The 14,186-nt window shown below is 40.6% G+C and overlaps 1 protein-coding gene across 1 annotated transcript in view; it reads left to right on the top strand.

Moving 5' to 3' along the window:
• The first annotated feature begins 4,535 nt into the window (after positions 1–4,535).
• The window catches only part of SCML2 (Scm polycomb group protein like 2), a 52,609-nt gene continuing 42,958 nt past the window's right edge, over positions 4,536–14,186 (top strand). The window contains exons 1-2 of the mRNA XM_086609152.1: positions 4,536–4,599; positions 11,099–11,169. The gene's annotated coding sequence lies outside the window, so the exon portion shown is untranslated. The remainder of the gene's footprint in view (positions 4,600–11,098; positions 11,170–14,186) is intronic.

A 14,186-nucleotide genomic window follows, 5' to 3' on the forward strand; every position in this document is an offset into this window, starting at 1 on the left:
GCTGCAGAAATCTCAAAGCATGACTACTGATTGCTTTTTCCTCACATTGGACAGCAAGCAAATAGCGAGTCTTAAAAGATGATACATTGTGCCTCCTCATGTAGCACACCATCTGTGGTAAAAACTAATACTGTTGGCAGAGGTGATGCTTGTCCAGCATATAGACAAAGCAATCATTGTGTTTGTTGAAAGTTTAACTCTTCCCAGAAAGAAGTGGTGTGGATTTTTAGAGCATCTTGGACAAGAAGCTGGAGTTCAGCTTGGTAGTTTATAAGAGGAATTACACATTGGTCTCCAGGATTATCTTTACCAGACCTTAAATTCTAAGGTGCCTTTTGTGATTGAATGTGATCAAAAAAAAAAAAAAATACACAAGCCAGTCAAGATAGCTTTGTCTGGTTTCTTCCTTGTCTCTAATTTCTTGCATGATAGATGTGGTTGTTCTTGCCTCTCTTCTGTTGAGTAATCTTATCAGCAGAAGAATTTTGTGGTTGCAGATAGGGTGAGAGTAAGGTAAACACATGGAGTTTTGAATCGGTAAGCAGAAAGCATTATGTTAGATAATCTAATCTTGTTTTGTATCTACTACTTCAGTTTATGAAGTGTGCTGTAGAAAAATGTTAGTTGGTGAACAATATAATATGATGCTTTTGTAATTTTAGTATATGCTGTATTTTAATCTTGCTACCTAGAAGAAAACAATCTTTCATGGAATTTTGAAAATAGGCTAAATGTGTATATGTATATTTATGTAGTGAATATATAAGCTCTCTATATACTTATATGTATTAGTATATTTTTAACACTTTCTTTGAAAATGATACCCAGTTCTTTGCTTTTTTTTTTTTAAAAAAAAAAGCTGAGTAGCGTGTGATTAAGTCCACAGTAGCAACATTTCATTTTCCTTTATGTTTTGACAAAACGATCTAGAACATACTGTGTTTTACAATGGAAAGTAAAGTCAAATTTGTCTATTTAAAAATAGGCTTTATGAAGAGAGGAACGTAGATAATGAATTCAACTGACTTGGGTTTTTTTGGTCACTGTGAGCTTCATTACTCTAGAACTAAGAAGTCTCTTCTGTCTCTGACATAAAAATGAAGTTCCCATTTTCAATCACTTGTCAGCTTTGAGAGAAATAGTCATTGAACATGGCTAGGTGAAGGAGATGAAAAGAAAATACTCTTTGTACCTGCAAAAGTATTTCCCTCTTTCGTAACCTCATTTTTGAGGTTTGTCCTCAAAGTTTAACCAAACTGAGGGTCATGGGCTGAAGGAGTCATCTTTCTCAGCCTGGTGATTTGACGTAATAGTCTTCCATGTCTTAATTTTGTTTTCAGTGATCGTTGGAAACTAAAATTACTAGAATTTAGGATATCAAAATCTCAAATGTAGATAGGTGCATATTAAAAAACCCCACAACTCCGTGCATGTATTTCATGTTTAGAAAATTGGATTTTAACCTGATTTTCTTTAGCGTTGCTTTTAAAAATAAACAATAATTCTTATCCACCCTGACTACTGATACTGGAAGAAGCACACCAGAACAAGGCATCATAGCAACTGTGAAGTATAGACTGGAGGAAACTCTTCTGAGATGGTAGTAGATACAGGGTATCTCATGTGAAAACAGTATAGTGATTCTTACTGCTGGTAGCTTTTGATCTGCTTAGACAAAACACTCCAACTTTGTAGCAGGCTTCCCAACATTGAGGGCTGGAATGCATAAAAACAAAGGGAGCTTTTGAAAATAATCTTTATTTTATTCAGAGTTATTTTTTGCATGCTTCTGCGTGTGCTGAGTGAGTTTTAGTTAGGCATTTTAAAGAATCGATTTCTTGCCATCAAAAACAAGTGATATTGACGGTGCTTTGGGTGTATTATGAATGAAGATGCCTCCACCTCAAATGAAATAGGTATTTAAATGGCTATTGAGGAATCCATTTCTTCTCATTAATGTCTTCATCTCTTCTTGTTCTCATTGTTTTCTAATGGCTCATGATAAGAAAAGTGTGTTGCTGAGAGTGCTGCATTTCAGCCTCCGTATTTACTACAATATTTTTGACATAGACAGTAAACCTAACTAGTGCAGGAAATAAATAATTTGGGTGGTGGTTGTCAGCGAGAACTCATCTGGTATCCAGGCTGCAGTTTTTCATGTTCTTTCACCTGTTCATGATGTCTCTTATCATGAAAGGCTGTCATCTTGTTTGAAATCTGGCACTGTTGGGTAGATGTTCTTTCATGACTTTGTCCTTTCAAGCTTTGAGTGTTCACAGGAAGCAGTTATTAGTTCTCTTCTTCAATAAGTCTCTATGTGGGACTCTGTTGGATTTCCTCTTTGGAAATAAGCGGACTGAGAAGTTACCTACTCTGCAAGCTGCCAGCCTGATGTCTGTGACAGTCCCATGACTGTTTTTGGGAAAGCCTGACTAACTGAGCTTGTATAACATGACAAAAGGGTCTGCTAGTGATTGCCACCGCCCAGTAGAAAACTAGCTGAATTCAGTTCAATCCCAAACAGACTTGATGGAATGTACTTTGATGTGTAGGTGGGAGAAGGTGAATGTTATCCTTGTGTCTTGGCATTGTTACTAAACTAGTTTTACTGCTGCCCTCTCTCAGGGTTTCCACTGGTAGTTGTCAGGATGTAGGATGTCCACTTGTGTGGGTTAAAGCCCTATCCCTGAGGAGGTACTGAGGTTAGAGCTCTGTAGGCACCATCCAGAAGGATTTCAGCAGATCCTTCTGAAGTTGACCCCGTGAGGATTTTTCTTTGGGAGCCTGTCAAGTGCTTTCAGTGATGTAGAAAATGTTGCAAAGCAAATTTTTTTCCAAAAGAATGAGCATGTAAGTCAAGAAAGAAGACTAAGTAAAGGTGTCCCAGTGAGGCTGCATCAGGGCTGGTCTCCAGCTCTCCGCAGCCCTGCCCTGCCTGGCCATGTGCCTTGTCGGGCCAGGCCCTCCCATGGGCCCATGTCCCAGCCTGGCCTCAGCCTCAGGTGGGTGCCCAGGGCTGAGGCTGCTTCCAGTGCCCCCCTGGTTGCTCCTGGCCGGTGCGATGGGGTGGCCTTGGCTGGTGAGACTCTACTTGGCTGCACCTGATGTGTACCTGGCCTGTGCTATGCCCTGGCCAAAGGAGCACCACATCCTACCCCACGCCGAGCCGGGTGGATGGCTTATCCCCTCCTCGCTGACTGATGAGGGATTTTGGGTTTGATGGCAGAAGATTGTCGTGATTCAGCTCTTGCTGTGCATGGCAGTTCCTTGATAAATAATGAAAGAAGTGGGGCAGAAATGATGAACATGAAACATTGCTGGTTGATACTCTCTGTTTCAAGCAAAGCCTTACTTACAGAAAACTTAGAAGAGAAACACTATTAGGGCTTAATCTTTGCTGCGGAACAACTCATTGTCTCTCAAGTGTTTCTGATCACCAAATGCCTCTTATTCTAGGTTAGAAGTGTTTTTATTTCAAATGAAAGCCAATCAGTAGCTAAAGACTGAAGTGCCAGTGGATAATCAGCTACCAATACAATCTTTTGAAAAGTACAAGTGAACCATCCCTTCACCTGTTCAGGCTAACTAGGATGGCCAAAGCTGTGAGCTGAGGCACCTTCCCGGAGGAGTGGCTCCATTCCTGGTGCTGAGGCATTTGCAAACCAAGAGAGTTATTCAGGTGTGCAGAGCTTGATAACCTTTCTAAATCTGAAAGTGTACTTGCATTTCATTTGCCGTCTCAGTGTCATACTTGAATTGTGCTTGAATTCCAGTCCGCTATTGTCAAAAGCAAGTGACCAAAACAACATATTTTAGAGACTGAAAGGAGCAGGTGGAACTGGCTCCTTCTGTCTTCTCCATTCTAGCCTCCCAGTCCACCTCTGTGTCTTTCATATGACTGAAATCTGGCAAAAATGAAATACAACAAACTCCTTTCTGTATGTGTGTGGAAATGAACAGTAGAGAAGGTAGATTCTTCTGAATTACTTTTTTTTTTAAACAAAACAAAACAAAACAAACCTGAAACGTGCACTGAGATAGCTGCTTGAATTTGAGTATTCAAGAATTTGAATATAGAATGGAATCTTTAATCAGAAATAGGCTTTAAGATTTTTTTCCCTTGTTTCTCAGTTCATAGTGTTCTAGACAAGATTTCAAAAGATACCAGGTGATCTTGAGAATCTCAAATTGCATGTAGGTTGAGTAAAGCTGTTAAAAATTAGGGCAGAGTTGCTCTTTGTGAAGCTAATACTACATTTTCTGCAACTAGATTTATTCTGATAATGTGATATAAAGTAGTCAAAAGCTCTGCTTTTTCATGCTGTATTTTTCAATATATTTTGAAAGAAAAATAGTGCAGTGATTAAATTTATAGTACAAATACCTTTTTGATTATGCATTGAAATGAATAAAACAAAGTCAGTCTTTGGAACAAGACATTCTGTACTGTTTGAAAGCATTCTGTGTTATGCTGGACATCATTATGATGTGAATATGACATTTATTATGTAATGGAATCTTGTCTTTTAGATTCAAAGAATATTAAAAAAGAGAAAGATGGAAAGAATCAGCAGGCAAACAACTCATCTTTAAAAAGTGGTAGGTATTGCAGCTGTCAGGGTATTAGTTAAGGTACCCTAAAAGAAAAAGTGTGTATTTGGATTGTACTATCTCCTGAGGCTTTTTTGCAACCTCTTTGGCTGTTACTGGTGGGTAGTTAAAAACATACCATTGCTTTCATTTAACTCTGTTGGAAATGTATGTTTTGGTATAGAAAATGATGGTTGAAACTGCTTGACTTGAGCTTGATAGTTTTACTAGCTAAGACAAGTACTCTTTGTATATATAATTAAAGACACTGTGTAAACATTAGGTTTTTTTAGATCACTTACTGATTTGTCTGTTCTTCTAACCATGTATTTCCTAGTTTCATACCTTTTCTGCCCCAGTTATCTTCTCTTTCCTTAATGTGCTAGCTGGTGCTAAAGAAGGGCTTTAGGGCTTTTCAGTTTAATAGCCTGAGTTTTTAGGATTGCTTTAAACTTAATTTGTTTTAAAATCGTTTTTGTGTTTATAACAAACTGAGGAAACTACACAGTCTCCAGAAATGATCCAGCTTCTTCTCAAACCTCTACTGTCTCATAGAGAGCCTCTGCTATCCTCAAGAAGTGCCATAGTGCAGCATATACATGGATTTGCTGGCAATTTAGCCTTTGTGAGGTGCAGTGAGAGGGCAGCATCATCTTTATGTACGCTTCATATGTTCATGTTGGATGCTTCAATTCGGGGCAGTAAGAAATGTCATGAGTACTGTTGACTAAAGTAGAAGATCTCTTCAGAAGTCCTTAGTTAATTCTCCATAAAATATCACTGGGTTATTTAAACTCTCACTCTGCTTATGTTTCCATGCCTCTGAACTCTTAATAGATGATCTGGTTCAGAGATTTTCTTGAGTGCCAGAGGAGGAGTTCCTTACAAGTACTGTAGTCACTGAGCAAACATGCTGGGATACTAACACGGTAGCTGGGTAGTTGAGTTGATGACTTTGTATAAAAGATACAATACCTTGTTCCCACCACCCATAGTACAGCTTTCGTCTGTTAAATTTGCCAGACTTAATTCTTCCATTTCTTGAGATCCTAGCTGTCATCTTTGTTATTCTTCCTTGTTAATTTGAGACAGGAGAGGAAGTGTATTTGTCTTGTTTTCCCTCTTCTGCAGTCTAAGAGGAGCTCCAGTCAAACTGGACTGAGATAGCATGTCTGTGTTTTAAAATAATGTTGTCTGACATAACAGATGGAGCCACATAAGACAGCCCCCACCAGTAAAGTGCTTCTCATATGTGGATAAGATAACCATATTTCATGAGTTGCTGGCCTCCTTCTGCAGTAGCAAGCAAGGTGTTAAAAAACTTTATAGAGAAGTAGTGCTAAGCCGGCAAGACATATTTTGTCATCTGTGTTCTTTGCTTCGGGACTACGCTGTTAGTCTAGTGTCTGAGCAATGAATTTACTCATGAAATCTGTACTCAGCTCTCTCTGTCAGACATCTAGAGAGGAGTGCCTTGCTCGAGATCATGCAAGATTTCTGATTTTTCTATAGATGAGATGATAATTTTTATTCTGTGTTGTTACTTGTTGGTAGCAAGGAGGAAGAAAGAGCCTCTTGGTGCTGGATGAAGGAAGATGTCTTACAATGCCTTGGGCTAACATCCAGGAAATCCCTACAGTTTTCAGGGGGATGCATGATAGGAAAAGTTGAAGAGGAGGGGAGATACAGAGGTGTGAGAGGATGTCCTGATTTCAGGTGAAGAAGTAGACTAAAGTAGGTAGGGAAAGGCAGAATGAGGAGAAAAAGTCTAATTCAGTGATTGCAATGTGTGGAAGGAGGTAGAAAGTATAAAGCAGGATATGAAATACCTTACGCTAAAACTATTATGTTTACAAGAGTATGTAAACCAAAATTAAAAAGAAAACTCATATTTGACCAAGACAGATGGTGACATGAAGACTAGAAAAGATACATCTCTATGTCAAAAGCCTCAGATGCATGCCAAGGGAACCTAGGGATGAGAGAAGACACAAGTTGCTCCATCTGCTTAAACAGTGTTGAGACTACAGTGATACTGTATTAAACTAGCCTAAATAAACCAGAACCTTAAACTCTACCTATATACAAGTAACATATAAATCAATAGTTTCAATCTTCAATTTAAGTTCTGTAAAAATTTGACTTAAACTAAACTGAAGTGTGATGTACAGTAGAGGACGGAGCATTTCAATGAACTGGGTATTCACATATTCATGGGAGCAGATGGAACACCTCCAAGGGTGCTGAGGTAGTTGACTGATAGCAGTGTGAGGCTTCTCTCTCATTTTGGAGAGGTCATAGTGATTGGGGAAGTTTTGTGATGTCTGGAAAGAGGCAAAGAGTATGCCTGGTGTCAAGAAGGACAAGAAGGGAGCACTTGGGGAATTGCAGGCTGGCCTGCCTGACCTCAGTCTTCAGGAAGACTATAGAGAATATCCTCCTGGCTGCCGATTCCAAGCAAATAAAGAGCAAAGATGGGGTTAGGAGTAGCTAGATGGATTTGCCAAGTGTGAACGTGTATGACATTGCCTTTAGTGGTAACTGATTCTGGAAACAAGGAGCGAGCGGTGGATGTTGTTCGTCTCAACTTAAGCAAGGCTTTTTGTACAGTTTCTGTAGCATCCTTTTGGCCAAACTGGTGAGATGTCGTTTGGATAGGTGGATGGAAAATTGGCTGGATTGCCAGACACAAAGGATTTTGACCAGCAGTGCGAAGCCCGCCTGGCAGCTGGTAGCTAGTGGCATTTCTCGGAGGTCAGTTCTAGGGCCGATGCTGCTTTATGCCTTACTGACCGATGGGGGTCATCGGAGATTGTGGGCATCATCTAACCGGGAGGAGTAGCCGCGAGGCTGGAAGGCAGAGCCGCTCTTCAGATGGGCCTCCCCCCCGCTAGAGAAGCGGGCTGACGGGGACCCCGCGAGATTCCAGGGCGAACGGAGAGCCCCGAGCCCTGCGGGGCGGCGGCGGGCAGCCGGCTGCCGCAGGGAGCTGCGCGCGGGCCCGCAGCGCGCTCTTGTGGTGGAAGAGGTCGGCTGCATCCCGAGTCCCGTCGGCAAGACTGCAGGCAGCAGGAATTTGCTGCTTTCGGGTGTTCCTGAGACCGCATCTGGAGTGCTGCATTCGGTTTTGAGCGCCCCAGTACGAGGAAGACGCTGCTGTACTGGAGCAAGCCGGCAGGCAGTCCACCGGAAAAACGAAGGAGATGGAGTGCAAGATAGAAGCGGGAAGCTGAAACCAGAAAAATGGTTTCTTCAGCCAGAAGAAGAGAATGCTTCTGGGAGATCATCATGCTGTCTTCAGTTACCTGACAGGCGGCTGTAGAGAGGACAGAGCCAGGCTCCTCTCAGAGGCACGGTAGAAGGATGAGAAACAGCAAACACTGACTGGAGCATGAGAAATTCCTGCTTGATGGAAGGAAAGAAATCTTCACATTGAGGGTGATGGAACCCTGGAGGAGCAGGAGGCTGAACTGGAGACCTCCTGGGGTCCCTTTTAAGCTTGAGCTACTTTGTGATGGGCAGGTTTGACAAGAAGCAGTAGGGTATTGATACAGCATTGGAGAGAAGACAAGGACCATTGACCCATGGGTCATTGCCAGTAATGCAAGCAACTATGGCATAAACTTATTTCCTCCATTTTTAAATTAGTCAGGCCGTTTGCCCATGCTGATTGTCTTGGATCACTGTTTTAGAGTCTCACTCCTGTGTTGGTTACAAACTATTCTTTTTTTTTTTTTTACAAAAGGTCCTAGTTACCTTCTGGTGTGGGTTTTTTCCCCTGTTTCCAGTATATGCTGGTTTGTTCTTCAGCGCAGAAGTTCCTTTCTCTCTAGTTTTCACTTTGCTTGTGGGTTGGTAAAGTTGTGCTTGTTGCATAATGGCTTTTTCTTAAGCTGTTTAGTTCAGCCTGCAGGTCTGAGTGGGAAGAGAAAGGCACGTCAAATCATTTAGTGTGAGCTAATTTTGGTAAGGATCTCTGTTTCTCAGAAGTTGCATGTTTTCGGGGGCCTTAGGCTCAAAAATACATAGAAAACAACTGCTGCCTTACCCGTGTGCACTGAGAATACAGAGCAGCTTTGCGCGTAGAGATTTTTTTTTTTCCATGTGATTATCTTCCCAGACGTGCATCTTACATGTTGCAAACATACATTCATGTCCCATTTCTACAACTGCAGTAATTAAATGGTAATTAGCACCATCTCTGAGAGCTTGGCTTTAATTTATTGCAGCATGTCTTCACAAGTGGAGACATGCTGCAATAAATTTAAACTTCAGGTCATTTCTGCTTGATGAAAGAGGTTTTAATAGCCAGGATTTAAAGCAAAGAGCCAGGCAATGTTGTTTTCCTCTCAGCTTTACATGCAGCTGGCTGCTTGTGTTACCTTATGTGTTTTTCTAGTAAATGCTCTCTGGAAAGCAAACCTGTTTGTTTCCCTCTGTACTTTTGGGTCATCTCACCAAATTTACAGTCCTGTTATAACAATTGAGCTCATTAGGGAAATGCTGGTATATGGAGATAATGTTTTCAGAGGAGGTGAACAGTCATTTCTCCTGGTGAAAGGTGCTATCTCTTGAAGTATCTGCATTTGTATGGTCCTTAACCTAGTGAGGCTCTGATTCATGATTACAGCTTTTATATCATGTTAGATATGAGACATTTGGGATATAACTAGCATTTTCTTTTTGCTAGGTTTAATTTTATTGAATTGAGTACTTTAAAGTTACTGAGGTAAACTGATTTAAAAAAAAACCACACAACTTTTTTTTTTTTTTTAAAAAAAACAAACCACAAGTCAACCTGTAGTGGCAATTCTATTATTAGACTCAAAGAAGAATCTTTGTAAGGTGAAACTGCTAGCGGTTCATCATATTTAATTTTTGCAGCCTCCTTGGCCTGTCAATGAAAACAATAATGGATCTGGAGGCTGCTTTCTGGAGAAAGCTCTGAAGAGCTGTTTCCTGAGCATCCCTTCCTGAAATACAAGTATCTAACATATGCTTAATGTACCCTGCCGTTTGTGAGTAATACAAAATCGATGTAACTGTATAAATATGTGAATAAAATTTTCATTTCAAAATAGGTGGAATTCCAAGATGTTGTATGGAAATGTCTTTGTTACCAGCTTACATACAGTCCAGACCTCCAAACTAACAGCTTTTGAGATTTTACTGACTTGTTACATAGCTAGCAACCACATGGCCTCTGCAGTGCCAAGGACAAATCACTTGTACGCTATTGAGTCTGTTATGCCAAAAAAAAGAGGATCTCAGGCCAAAGGAGTAGTTCTTTTCTGCTTGAGGCACTGTATATTTTTGACTAAATGCTGTGCTAATGCAGTCAGACTCTGGGTTTGAGCCGCCACGCATCCTTCAGAGAAGCAGTGTGCGAGTGCTGGACAATGCTGCTGTTTTCTGGTTGTTTCTTTGCTTCTCCTCTCTCCTGAAAATTTCAGAGATGTGTTTAACTTGCCCAGTGGCCTTTTTGGAAGGGTTACTGGTCAAGCCGATGCAATCTCTCCATCATCACCAAGGATTTCGCTACAGATTGTGTGAATGGCCGTTGCTGAGCCACTGGGTGGCATCACTGCATCGTTTTGGGGTTCGTGGGTGATTTACTCTTCAGGAACATCAGAAAGATGCCAGCTGCCCAAACAAGAAAAATAAGCAAAAGAGCTCACTTTGATAATTTAGGAACAAAAACGTTAGCTGTGCCATTGTAGTTTTTCTCTTGTGCTTTACATTGATTTACGTAATACTTGCTTATATCTTTTATGTTAGTGCTTCATACTGTTCCATTCATACAAAACTGGTAACACTGATTAAATCAAATGCAGAATACAGTCACCCATGCACATAAACAATGCCGATGTTAACACTGGAAAAAACACCATGGTTCTGTTGCTGAACATTGCCATAATATTTACCCTACAAAGAGAAATCTATATCAGACTTCAGATGAGAAGAGACAAAGACGCAGTTAAAAGGCTGTGGTAATCCTTTTGCTTTTTAGTGGCCTGGGGATAGTATTCTCAACATACATTTCAACACAATCTGCATGTCTGTATTTTTCAACATATATCGTCTCTACTCCTATGAGGTTATTCTATGAGTCCTGCTGCTAGGGGAGCTAAGATACAGACATGCTAACGTGATATGTACAGGGATGCTTGGCAGGTCCTTAAGCAGAGAATTGAATCTGGATATCCTGACTGGTGTCTTTGTATGTGAACCACAAAAAATAAAAGAATTTGGGGAAGGGTTATCTTGATTTTGCCTATTGTGTGATCGCCCTTATGAATGAACGGTACTCTTAAAGCTCCTTCAAGGTTGTATGTTTTTCAAAGGTGGAGTTTCCATTTGAGAGTAATCCTGTTCTTGAAAAAAAAAAAAAAAGGTATTCTACAAGATAGTTGTTTTTTTCTGTCCCTTTCTCTCCCCAATCCCCCTTGTAATTTAAGTTCCCTTTAAAAACTGTCTGTATGGTCTTTTTTTATCTTATGTCTTCCAGAACAGTTTAATTGGGATGATTATCTGAAAGAGACTGAATCAGTAGCTGCCCCTCTGCATTGTTTCAGACAGGTATGCCAGATGCTATTTTGCACATGTGTGTGTATATATGCATGTTACAGAGTGATCTAGAGTAACTTCTATGTTTAGATTGCTTGCATACTTCCCATTTGACTTCTTTCGATCTCTGGTTATCAGTAGCTTACCGTTTTGGCAGATGCTAGCTACTAGTTTTTCATTCTTAGTTTCTGCCCCAAGCCAAACTTTGAGAGTTTCATTAAAATCGTAGCTTTGGACTCTGTTTTCCTTTAAAAAAAGACTGGTTAATGAGAACAGATAGTCTTATCGGAGTTCAAAAATATTTTCTACTTTTTTTCAGTAATCTTAGAGGTACCATGGTTTTAGTGAGAATTAAAATTTGGCTGACTGTCAGAGGAGCCTTTCTCCTGCCCAATTTCTGAAAATATCCTTTCAATTCTGGCTAGCTACAAGATGTGTGTGTGTGTAGTAGAGTTGGTTCACCACTTGTTTTCTGGATCTGTTAAATCTGTTTCATTTTCTCTCTTGCTGAGCAGGGTGCTTTTTCTTAAGGAGTAACAGATATTGAAGTTTAAAAAAAATCAAGTTGAATATAGGGGAATATAAAGGAAATACTGGATTTATAATGAAGGGTGTTTAATGTAGGGCACAATGTAAAATACAAAATAGTGCAAGTTTGATTCCCCCTGCCTGATGATTTGGTATGTATTTGCAGATGCAGTGTAACATCTCGTGTGAGCTAGTGACTCCAGTTATTCAGCCCTCTGGAGACCGAGTCAACCACCGCAGGCCAGGTTGGACGAGGCCCTGAGCAACCTGATCTAGTTGGAGATATCCCTGTTCCTTGCAGGGGGGTTGGACTGGATGACCTTTGAAGGTCCCTTCTAGCCCTAACCATTCTATGATTCTGTGATTCTCTGTAGAGGGAGCTGGGGCCAGTATTCTCCCAATTTGAGCATAGCAATCTTAGCTGCATAAAGTTGTGTAAGATGAGTTTTGATTTGTATGCCTTTTACAGCGTTAGGAAGATAGATGCAGAAGGAATTGGGTAGTTTAGGTTGATAGAACTGTAATAGGTGAGATAAATGGTGCATGTCTAGTTGAGTGGGTTGGGCGTGTTCAGAAAGGTATCTTCAAGGGTTCGTGGTGGTACTCTAAACGATACTGGCCTCCAGTGGAGACCAGACAAAAAGCAACACCAACGGAATAGTCTGAGGAGAGGAACTGTCACTCAGTGAATCTGAAGCTCTTGCAGGAATGGAGAATAGGGAGAAGGAAATGCAGATGGTAGCGTTTCCTTGTACCAGGCTCTGAATCTCAGCTTGCCTTTTGGAGATGAGGATAAAGGACAAAGAGTCCTCGCATGCTGCTTTTGATGAGAGATGGCTAAAAATAGCAGTGTCCATAGCTCTGTTTGAGTGGAGCTTCAGAAATTAATTCTACAAATATATATTTTTCATAGTGGATACTATCTCAGGGCAGAGACCCCAAACTCTGCTTGGGTAGAGGCAGAGTGCAGTAGCATATCCCTTGGTCATTCTGAGGTGAGTGCCGTCCTCACAGACCGCCATGACCAGAGCATACGCTCCTGAGAGATGTAGCTACTGCAGAAAGCTGCATAGAAGCCTTTCCTCGTTTCATCTTCCTCTTCCCTACTATGCTCAAGAGGTCCGAACTGAACAACTGAGTAACACCTTAAAGGCGCTTAAGTGACATGCATTGACTGAGACGGATAAATCCAAGTAGCCTGGATTGCTAAGGAGTGTGTGAGTTGGAAAGGAGAGCTTTAATTTCTATGAGCAGCAAATTTCAAAACAATTTGCGTATGCAGACTTTTGAGTTTTTCTAAGAGTTGACTTTTAAGCAGAAAGTGATATGCAGTGTTAATTAGCGCAGAGCTAGCTCCTCTTACTACATAATGCTTGCAGATTTTGGAAACTAAATTGCTTGAACTCTGTGTAGGACTAATTTGACTTGTATTGGGTTATACATGAATTGTACGTGTCATTATCACTCTATGTAATGCAAAGAAATGCACCGCTGTGGCCAGCCAGAAAACAAAATAGCAGAGAGAAGCTTAATTTGACAATTATATCCAGAATTTGTGACTTGTGGGAATTTTACGAGTTTAAATTTTGTAGTAATTAAAAATGACCTGGGGAGCAATACATTAAAGCCTCTACCATAAATTAAGATACAGGCACAGACAGCTAATGGAAATTGATTGAAGTATTTATCTTAATTTAGAAGGTATTTTATCTGTTGCTCTAAGTTGTTTTTTGTTACTACTTAAAATTTTGATGCATTCCACATCCCTTTCTCTCACCTTGAAACTTTTTTCCAAGCAGTTGAAAATTTTGAGTAAAAAAGCTCAGCCCTTTGTGGTTTGAACAGAGCTTAAAACAAGGCTATTACTGAACTGGTTTTGTTATTTTGCTGCCAGTAAGGACTGGCATGGAGGAGTTACTTTTTCAGTAGAATGCCTTGAGTTGTTGATATTTAAACAAGCTCACCATTTCTGCAAAAAAATAAACAAACTCCCCAACTTCTCAATTTTAGCTGCCTTTCATGGTTGTAGAAAATAACAGCTTGACAAGCAGTATCCTGAAATTGAGTTGCCCTTTAAATTTAATATGCTCAGGCTCCCCTTTTAGACAGCCTGCTGTCTAAATGCAGCACTGACAGATGCTATGCTCAGTGTTCACTGAATATTGCTCGCCTCTTTGTTTTTTGGGCTCAGGCTCCTCCAGAGCCCCTGCTGTTGTTCTAGGGTGTGTTGCAAATAGTGCACCTGCACACCATAGCAGGTAGAGCAAGAATGCATCCTTATCTTCTTACTATGGGATCCCTACCTGGCCTGGTCAGGCGAGCAGGAGAAGGGACATACAAATCTTGTGAGTGTGAACGCCCATGGTGTTGTTTTTTCTACCTGTCTCAGGTATTAGGATTCAGATTGTGTTAGTCTATATGGGATAGTGACTGGGTTTAAATGTCATGGGGATGGCTGCATACAGTTCCCGGCGTCTGTGTTCAAGAGCAGCTTTGTACTG

Source organism: Tauraco erythrolophus, chromosome 1, assembly GCF_009769465.1.
Source record: "Tauraco erythrolophus isolate bTauEry1 chromosome 1, bTauEry1.pri, whole genome shotgun sequence".
Taxonomy (NCBI): Eukaryota; Metazoa; Chordata; class Aves; order Musophagiformes; family Musophagidae; genus Tauraco; species Tauraco erythrolophus.